This window comes from Apium graveolens, chromosome 4, assembly GCF_009905375.1.
Source record: "Apium graveolens cultivar Ventura chromosome 4, ASM990537v1, whole genome shotgun sequence".
In the NCBI taxonomy this organism is placed as follows: domain Eukaryota; kingdom Viridiplantae; phylum Streptophyta; class Magnoliopsida; order Apiales; family Apiaceae; genus Apium; species Apium graveolens.
This window is the reverse complement of record NC_133650.1, coordinates 68905695-68915327: the sequence shown is the minus strand read 5'-3', so window position 1 is coordinate 68915327 and position 9633 is coordinate 68905695.

The window sequence follows — 9633 nt, the reverse complement described above, 5'->3', positions numbered from 1 at the left end:
CTGATTCACTTCAGTACATCTTAGAAATAAGGCATAACTAAAACTTTACTAAAAACCTGTCATTATTCTGAAGCCTACTATTGAATGAGTTCATGCTTGAGTCCACCTCAACAGATTTGTGCTAATTTCGTGCATCTTTTTAAATTCCATTGTACAGTGGCTTCTCAGTGTAAGTGAGTCACGACTGCTTATCAGAATTTATGCTATTATCAGAGTATTTCTCCAGTAATCATAGAGTGTGAAAAGTCACCAAGAAAATATTTTGCTTTTCTGATGCATATTTACTTAATACCAGCAATGTACTTGGGTCGTCCCTTCCACATTTTTACTCTAGATCTCAAATGAGTACCTGATTTTAATCCTTGATTCTTTTTCTTATTCTTTTGATAAGTGAGGTTAATCAGCACTTAGTACATTCAACAGATTTACTAGCATCAGAACTTAACAGATGAGAAGCATTATTTTAGTTTGTGACTTAGTAATAAGATAGACAAAGTAAACTCAACTAAGCTCAATATCAGAATTTGCTTGTGTCAATAGATTTCCACAGAAATAATCACTTCTAACATGGGATCCCTAGGTTATTAAAGACTACTAGGTCAGCATCTAACACATGTATCCTCATAGGATTGAATAGTTACATAAACAGACATATCACTATCAGAGTTTAGAAAGTCTCATCAGACAACAGTTAGTACTTAAGCAATTTTCACATAAGCACAGAATACATACAGAGAGTAATTTCTGTAAATATTGATTATAAAGTCTGATACATCAGAACAAAACTAAGCAGATTTAGAGAAAGAACCTGAAACCATTCCAAGTTCATTTACCAATCTTGTAAAAGGAGCTTCACACAGTGGTTTGGTGAAGATATCTGCTAGTTGTTGATCTGTTGGAACAAAGTGCAATTCCACTGTACCTTCATCCACATGTTCCCTTATGAAGTGGTACCTGATACTGATGTACTTTGTCATCGAATGTTGAACTGGATTACCTGTCATAACAATAGCACTTTGATTATCACAGTAAATAGGGATTTTGAAATATGTTAACCCATAATCCAGTAACTGATTCTTCATCCAAAGAATCTGTGAACAACAGCTTCCTGCAGCAATATACTCTGGTTCTGCAGTGGATGTGGAAATTGACTTTTGTTTCTTGTTAAACCAAGAAACCAATCCGCCTCCAAGAAATTGGCAGCTTCCACTTGTGCTTTTCCTGTCATTTTTGCAACCTGCAAAATCTGCATCTGAGTAACCTATTAGTTTAAAATCTAATTCTCTGGGATACCACAATCCCAGATCAGCTGTTCCTTTAAGATACTTGAAAATTCTTTTCACAGCTGTCAAGTGAGGTTCTCTTGGATCTGCTTGAAATCTTGCACAAAGACAGGTAGCATACATGATATCAGGTCTACTAGCAGTTAGATAGAGTAGAGAGCCAATCATACCTCTGTAATCAGTAATATCTACTGATTTACCAGTATCCTTGTCCACTTTTGTTGCAATGGCCATGGGAGTGGATGCACTTGAACAGTCTTGCATTCCAAATTTCTTCAGCAAATTTCTGGTGTACTTAGTTTGACAAATAAAAGTGCTTTCTTCATTCTACTTGACTTGAAGGCCCAGAAAATAGCTAAGTTCCCCCATCATACTCATCTGATACCTTGACTGCATTAATTTGGAAAACTTCTTGCAAAGTCTGTCATTTGTAGAACCAAAAATGATATCATCAACATATATCTGGACCAGAAGTAAGTCCTTTCCATGGTTGAGGTAGAACAGTGTTTTGTCTATTGTTCCTCTGTTAAATCCACTTTCCAGAAGAAACTGAGCTAAAGTCTCATACCATGCTCTAGGAGCTTTCTTAAGTCCATAAAGTGCTTTATCAAGCCTGTAGACATAATCTGGATATTTGGAATCTACAAAGCTTGGAGGTTGTTCAACATATACTTCTTCCTCCAATTCTCCATTGAGAAAAGCACTTTTCACATCCATTTGAAAGACAGTAAACTTCTTGTGAGCATCATAAGCCAAAAATATCCTTATGGCTTCCAATCTAGCAACTGGTGCAAATGTTTCATCATAATCAATTCCCTCCTGTTGAGAATATCCTTTTGCAACCAGCCTTGCCTTATTCCTTGTAATTATGCCATCACTATCAGTTTTGTTTCTGAATACCCACTTTGTACCAACAACAGATCTATTCTTTGGTCTTGGCACTAGGGTCCAGACTTTGTTTCTTTCAAATTCATTTAACTCTTCCTGCATTGCTTGCACCCAATCAGCATCTTGAAGAGCTTCTTCCACTTTCTTTGGCTCAGTTTGAGAAAGAAAAGCGTTGAAAAGACATTCATTTGAAGTAGCTGTTCTAGTTCTGACACCTGCATCAGGATTTCCAATTATCAAATCAGGTGTATGTGATTTAGTCCACTTCCTTGCAGATGGAAGGTTCTCTCTAGAACTGGATGTTCCCCCATGATCCATGTTATCTTCATTTTCATTTTCTGATGCTCCCCCTGAAATTATGCTCTATGAGTTGGATTCTTCAGAATTTAGATTTTCAGTACTATCAGAACTTGGCTTATCAGAACTTGATGAATCAGAACTTGAAGAGCCAGATGTATGTTCTGATGCTTCTTGAGATGTGGTAATATCTTGAGTATGCTCCCCCTGCATAGGTGCATCTTCCTTTGGCGTAGTCACCACAGTTTTAATGACATCAGAGTTTAATCCATCAGAGTTTGCAGTATCAGGACTTATATTGTCAGGATTTTCAGTATCAGAATTTAAGTCTTCATTTTCAAATCTCAGCTGATCATGATCAATAAAATCTTCAAGTCCAGTAATCTTCTTATCATCAAAAGAGACATTGATAGATTCCATGACCACTCTTGTTCTCAAGTTATAGACTCTGAAGGCTTTTGTGGAAAGTGGATATCCAACAAAGATTCCTTCATCAGCTTTTAAATCAAATTTAGATAGCTGTTCAGGATGAGTCTTAAGAACAAAACACTTGCATCCAAATACATGAAAATATTTCAGATTTGGCTTCTTTTTCTTCACCATCTCATATGGTGTCTTTCCTTGCTTGATAATGAGTGTTGCATTTTGAGTAAAACAAGCAGTTTGCACAGCTTCAGCCCAGAAATAGGTTGGAAGCTTTGCTTCTTCAAGCATTGTACGTGCAGCTTCAATGAGAGTTCTATTCTTCCTTTCAACAACTCCATTTTGCTGTGGAGTTCCAGGAGCAGAAAATTCCTGCTTGATTCCATGGTTTTTGCAGAACTCTTCCATTATCAAATTCTTGAACTCAGTACCATTATCATTCCTTATTATCTTTACTGAATCTTTGACCAATTTATCCAGTTGCCTGACATGATCAATCAAGATAGATGCAGTTTCACTTTTTGTGTGCAAGAAATACACCCATGTGTATCTGGTGAACTCATCCACTATGACCAAAGCATATTTCTTCTTTGCAATAGACATGACATTTACTGGACCAAATAGATCAACATGTAGTAGGTGATAAGGCTCAAGAATTGATGATTCAGTCTTGCTCTTGAATGAAGATTTCCTTTGTTTGGCCTTCTGACAAGAATCACAAAGGCCATCAGGAGCAAATACTGACTTTGGCAGTCCTCTCACAAGATCTTTCTTGACCAACTCATTTATATTGTTGAAATTTAAATGAGAGAGTTTCTTGTGCCAATTCCAGCTTTCTTCAATTGATGCTCTACTTATCAGACAGATTGCAGAACTATCAGTACTTGTTGAAAGCTTAGCTTCATAAATGTTACCACGCCTGTATCCTTTCAGAACAACTTTGCCTTTAGATTTACTTACAACTTCACAGTGTTCTTCAAAGAAACCAACATGATAACCTCTGTCACAGATTTGACTTATACTTAGCAGATTGTGTTTAAGTCCTGAGACCAGAGCTACTTCTTTAATGATGACATTCCCAAGATTGATATTGCCATATCCCAAGATTTTTCCAATGTTGCCATCTCCATAAGAAACACTTGGGCCAACTTTCTCCACAAAGTCTGATAGCAGGGCTTTATTACCAGTCATATGTCCTGAACATCCACTGTCTAGAACTAGGATGTTTTTCCTGTTGCCCTGCAATCACAAAGACCACTAATGATTAGTTTTAAGGACCCAGAATTGCTTGGATCCTTTGGCCTTATTAAGTTTGTTAACATTTGCAGCAGATTTAGCATCAGAGTTTATGTTAACATTTTTCTTATCAGAATTTACACTATCAGACTTTGAATCAGAACTTACACTAGAAGGAACAATGGAAACTTTCTTTAAAGAAGGTTTTATTTGATAGTAATCATAGTACAAACTATGATATTCCTTACAAGTATTTATGGAATTCCATAAACTACCACAATGAAAACAAGGATTTTGTGGTTTTATCTAACAGACTGACTCTTAACTCCTGACTTCGAAGGTAAGGAGTTTATGTTTTTATTCTTCATGCAAAAAGAAGCCAGATGGTTAGAACTTCCACAGTTATGACACGTTTTCCTAGGAGCATCAGGAACAGGCTTATAATCATTGCTTTTATTCACTCCTTCCTTTCCATTCCTATTTTTCTTAGGTGATTTTACCTTGTTTGCATTCTTAACATCTTTCAGCTTATGCTTAAGCTGCTTCTTTTTCATTAAGCCTATGTTTACTTCAGTTGTCTTTTCCTGTTTTAGTTTGTCAGAAGTTAATTCCTTTTTAACTTCTGATTTCTCATTATCAGACTTTACAGCTAAAAACTTGATAGGTTTTAACTTTGGCTTTTGTTTAACAACTACAGGCTTAATACTTTCAGTTCCTTTATCATTCTTATCCTCTCCATAACCTAAGCCCTCTCTCCAATTTTCACTACTTAACAAATTCTGAGTTGTTCTGCCAGAGTTAGTCCAAGTCCTGATAACCTCTCTTTCCTTTTCTAACTCAGTTTTTAGAGATTCATTCATTTTTAGCACTTCATCCCTAACATAAAAAGCATCATCTCTATCTTTCTGAGTTTGATGGAACATAACTAACTCCTTTTCTAAGAAATCATTTCTTTTCTTAAAAGCAAGATTTTCAGAAGTTAATCTTTCACATGTTAAAGTTTGGTCTCTATAACTAACAAACATGGTTTTAAGATATCTTCTCAACTCATTTATATCATCAGTATGAAAGGCATAAGTAGTTTGAGGTACCTTTGATTCAGCAGCTTCAGAGCTGCTTTCAGCACTTGCTTTATCAGCATTTGCCATCAAGGCATAATTCTCCTCACTTTCAGAATCTGAGGTGCCTGTCCAGCTTTTCTTCTTTGTGACAAGAGCCTTGCCTTTGTCACTCTTTACTTTCTTGCAATCAGGAGATATGTGGCATTTTTCACCACAGTTGTAGCATTTGACATTTGTATAATCTCCTCTGTCAGACTTTCCTCCTCTGCTCTCAGATCTTCTGAAATTCTTCTTATCAGAACTTGTGCCTTTCCTGGAAAACTTCTTTCCCTTCCTGAACTTCCTGTATGCAATCTTTGTGATCCCTTTCACCATAAGAGCGCACAGCTTCATCATCTCTTCATCAGCATCCGTCTCAGGCAGGCTTTCAGATTCTGAGTCATCATCACTTTCAGAACTTGATGACTCGGTATCAGACTTTATGAAGAGAGCTTTACCCTTGTCTTTCCTTGAGGTAGCTGCCTTGGGGGATTCTTCTTCAGCCTTAAGAGAAACTGTCCTTAACTTTCCACCTTTCCTCTTGCTTCTTTGTTCCATCTCAAGTTCATGAGTCTTGAGCATTCCATAAATTTCATCAAGAGTTGTTTCATCAAGATTGTAGTTGTCTCTTATTTTTGTTGCCTTCAAATCCTAGCATTCAGGAAGAGCTAACAGGAATTTAAGGTTTGAATCTTCAAGATCATACTCCTTATCAACCAGTGACAGATCATTCAAGAGTTTGACAAATCTATCATATAAATCAGTCAATGACTCATTAGCCTTTGAGTCAAAGTGTTCATACTCTTGAATGAGTATTGTCTTCCTGTTCTTCTTAATTGTATCAGTTTCCTGACACCTTGTTTCTGGGGCATCCCATATCTCCTTTGCAGTCTTGCAGTTTATTACCCTGTTTGACATTACATTATCAATGGCACTATGCAGTAAGTGTCGTACCTTAGCATCCTTAGCAATTGATGCGATATCTTCAGCAGTGTAATCACTCTTCTCCTTTGGTACAATCTTTGGTGCTTCACCTGCAACTGCAACCGTGAGCTTGGTTGGTTTGTGAGGCCCTTACTTGATTTTATCAAGATATTCTGGATCTGTTGCTTCCAGAAATATGGTCATCCTCACCTTTCATATGGGATATTCAGATGGTCTCAATATGGGAACTCTGATGGTCTCATACCGACTTTGAATTTGTGTCTTTGGAGGTTCTTCAGTTTTGGTGGGCTTAGTTGGAGTTTCTGTGTCAGACATGATTGTGTTTGGATCTTAAACTATTTGTGTGTTAACAGACAGGCTCTGATACCACTTGTTAGGTCACACACACTGTAGAGGGGGTGAATATAGTGTATAATACAATCAAATCGAACTTTTATAACTCAAGTAAAAGAAAACAAACTTTATTGAAACAATAAACTCTGTTACAGTATGAAACTGTTACCTCTCAGTGATGAACAAATATCACGAGAGCTGCTAGGGTTACAATGAATAATCTTCTCGAATATGATAACACTTTTAGTGTAAACCCTATGTCTGTATTTATATACTACACAGTTACAAGATAATCGCTAATTGATATGGAATATAATTCTGCTTCCTAAAATATATCAATCAGATATCTTTTCTTCCAAGTATTCTATTCTTCATAGAATTCCTTCTTCATGCATATCTCTTCTTATGTTTGTCTCGATCTTCTTTCCTTTAATCAGCTGCTGTCCTTATCTGAACGTCCTTCAGTATTAAGTTCTGATATCCATCTTCTGATAATTATCTCCTGATAATATAAGTACCGATATCCTTAAGTCCCGACTTCCAGTAAGTACTGATTTATCCTGTTTAAGTAAGATATGAAAACTAAACATAAATCATATTAGCCATGACATTATCAAATATATCTAACAAGGTGTGTATCACCAAGAAAACTACTTTGAATAAATATATATCCTTATACGGATTAATATAATTTCTTTAACAGTCTTTTCATACTGTTGATTATTATGGTTGAGCATTATTGCTCACTCTTGCTTTCTTTTAAATATCACAACATAACAAATTACCAGTATTTCGGCGTGGGGCTTAGTCACTTGAAATCTTGGGGTGAATCACTTACAGCTTTGTCTCAGGTGGACCAGAGTATTCAGATAGGTATAAGATGTTAGTAGTAATTATTGTAACTTCATGTAGAGGTTATGACTAATTGTTTATGATCCTGTAAAGTACAGTTGAGTTATGATAAAAGAAGATTACATTTTATACATCGTTTCTAAGGCTATAACTTGTGCGTGTATGTGTGCGTGAGATTGGGGTCTGTTGGTATATTGAATTAATATAGTTTACACATGAGTGAAGGATTGCGTTACGACCCAGATTCCTGACCCCGGATTTAGGGGTATTACAGAAATGGTATCAGAGCAATAAGTTATAGTACTCAGAGACGAGAGTGTTAGGAGTTTGTCTAGATGCGAGATTGCGTAAGAGCTCATATAGAGTTCATTATTGGACTACCGGCTGTAGCCCCAATGTGTAGGTTAAGATAAATGTATATTTGAGGTATTAAAGTATGACTAATAGATTCATTGGAGATTATCATAATTATGAGAAAAATAAATTATAATCATATATGATTTGGCAAGGATATGGATGTAGAACTCGGAGCTGAGTCTCCAGGGCATTTGAGGTAAAGACGGTATTACCGACACTATATGTTCATTTGGATTGTAAGAACCCAGATTTTTTGTAATATTTTAAAACTTCTGTGAATAGTAACTTGAGCTGATTAAGTAATACGTATGGGGATCATCATAAAATGAATAGTGGAATTTTGAGAATCCGAGATCATATTCTTGTTTATCGAGGAAAATAAGTGAATGTAAAAGCCGACGGAATTCGAAGATTTACGATTATACTACGTTTTTTCGTATCCATAAAGAATGGCGTAGAACCGGGAATACTACATGAAATAAATAATATATCAAGGTGTTTCTATGATCAAGAGAAGGAATGAAATTGGATATAGTATTATAAGCGATAAAAGAAATCGCTACGAAACAAGTCGTTATACGTGGAAACTATCGGAATGGAACGACGATTGCGTTTACGATAAATAAAGGAATGAGAAATTAAATCCCATGCAAGTTGGCCATGCATAACCAAGTCCTAACTAGTAGTTAGGAGTGTAACTAGATGATTAGAAGTTAACTAGAATAGTTAGTGGAATAATGTTGAATAGTGATGGGAGACAAACAAGTACACAAGCCATACTTCTCCCTTTTCTCACTTCATCACACAATCAAACCAACCTATAACTTTGCCAAATTATTGTCAAATCTGCTGCATACATCCCATATATTCATTATACACTCCCACACTTCATCCACAAAAGAAAACAACCCTCTTTTCCCTCACTTAAAGCTCTCCCATTTTACATTCCAGCAGTTCGGATTTTCTGAGCAAGGGAGAAAGAAAAATTCATAACTCAAAATGTACGCATTCAAATGTCATGAAATTTTTACCATAGCTTCTATATATCTTGGGTAAGATTCGTACCAAATTTCAGCCTCAAATTAGTTTTTTTCAATTTTATAAAAATGTTTGAATGAGGTGCTGAAAAGTAACTCCAAAATTCTAACTTGTTTCTTGGTTTTGTTTCTTAAGGATCTAGCCCTTCTAAGTGTTTTTCAAGCAAACCAAGCCCTAATCACCTTAGTACTAACCCTCATAGTGCTCAATAAGGTATAACTTCCAACTCTTTAAAGTTTTAAGGGTGGGTTTAAGAGTTATTTATGATGTAGTGTCAAGATCCAAGAGTTTGTGTATGTGTAAGGTTGTTTTACTCATATTCTTGCTAAGTACTTGAGTTTTTGAGTTGTGATGCTTGTATTTGATGATAGATAAAGTATATAAGGTGTATGTGGGTGGATCTTGAGAAGTAAGAAGTGTTGTGTTGGTCATAAGTAGTGATTGTGTCAAGAACAAGTAGTAGAAATGGAATATAGAGCCTATTGCACTTGGTCTGCCTTCTGCAGTGTATTCGGCCATGTAAATGTTTGAAATTTGTGCGTCACTGGCTATGACTGGGTAGATCTTGATTTGTAGTTTCTGTACATGTGTGTATCGTCACAAGGGGATTTACGGTTTAAAAGTTATGATCGTTTTAGTGTAGAGCGTTCATACGAAAAGCCAACTGCGCATAGGCCACTTGCTTAATAATTTTGAAAGGCTAAAAATGATTTCGAAAATTTGGAAAAATTATGATAATTAAATAATGCAGCAAGGAAGACTTTCCAAAAAGAATTTTAAGAAAATATTAATTTTTCGATTTTATAAAAATGTTTTAGTAAAGCGAATCGATAATCGCGTACTAACTAAGATCGTTGGTTATTGATTTTAGATCGCCAAAA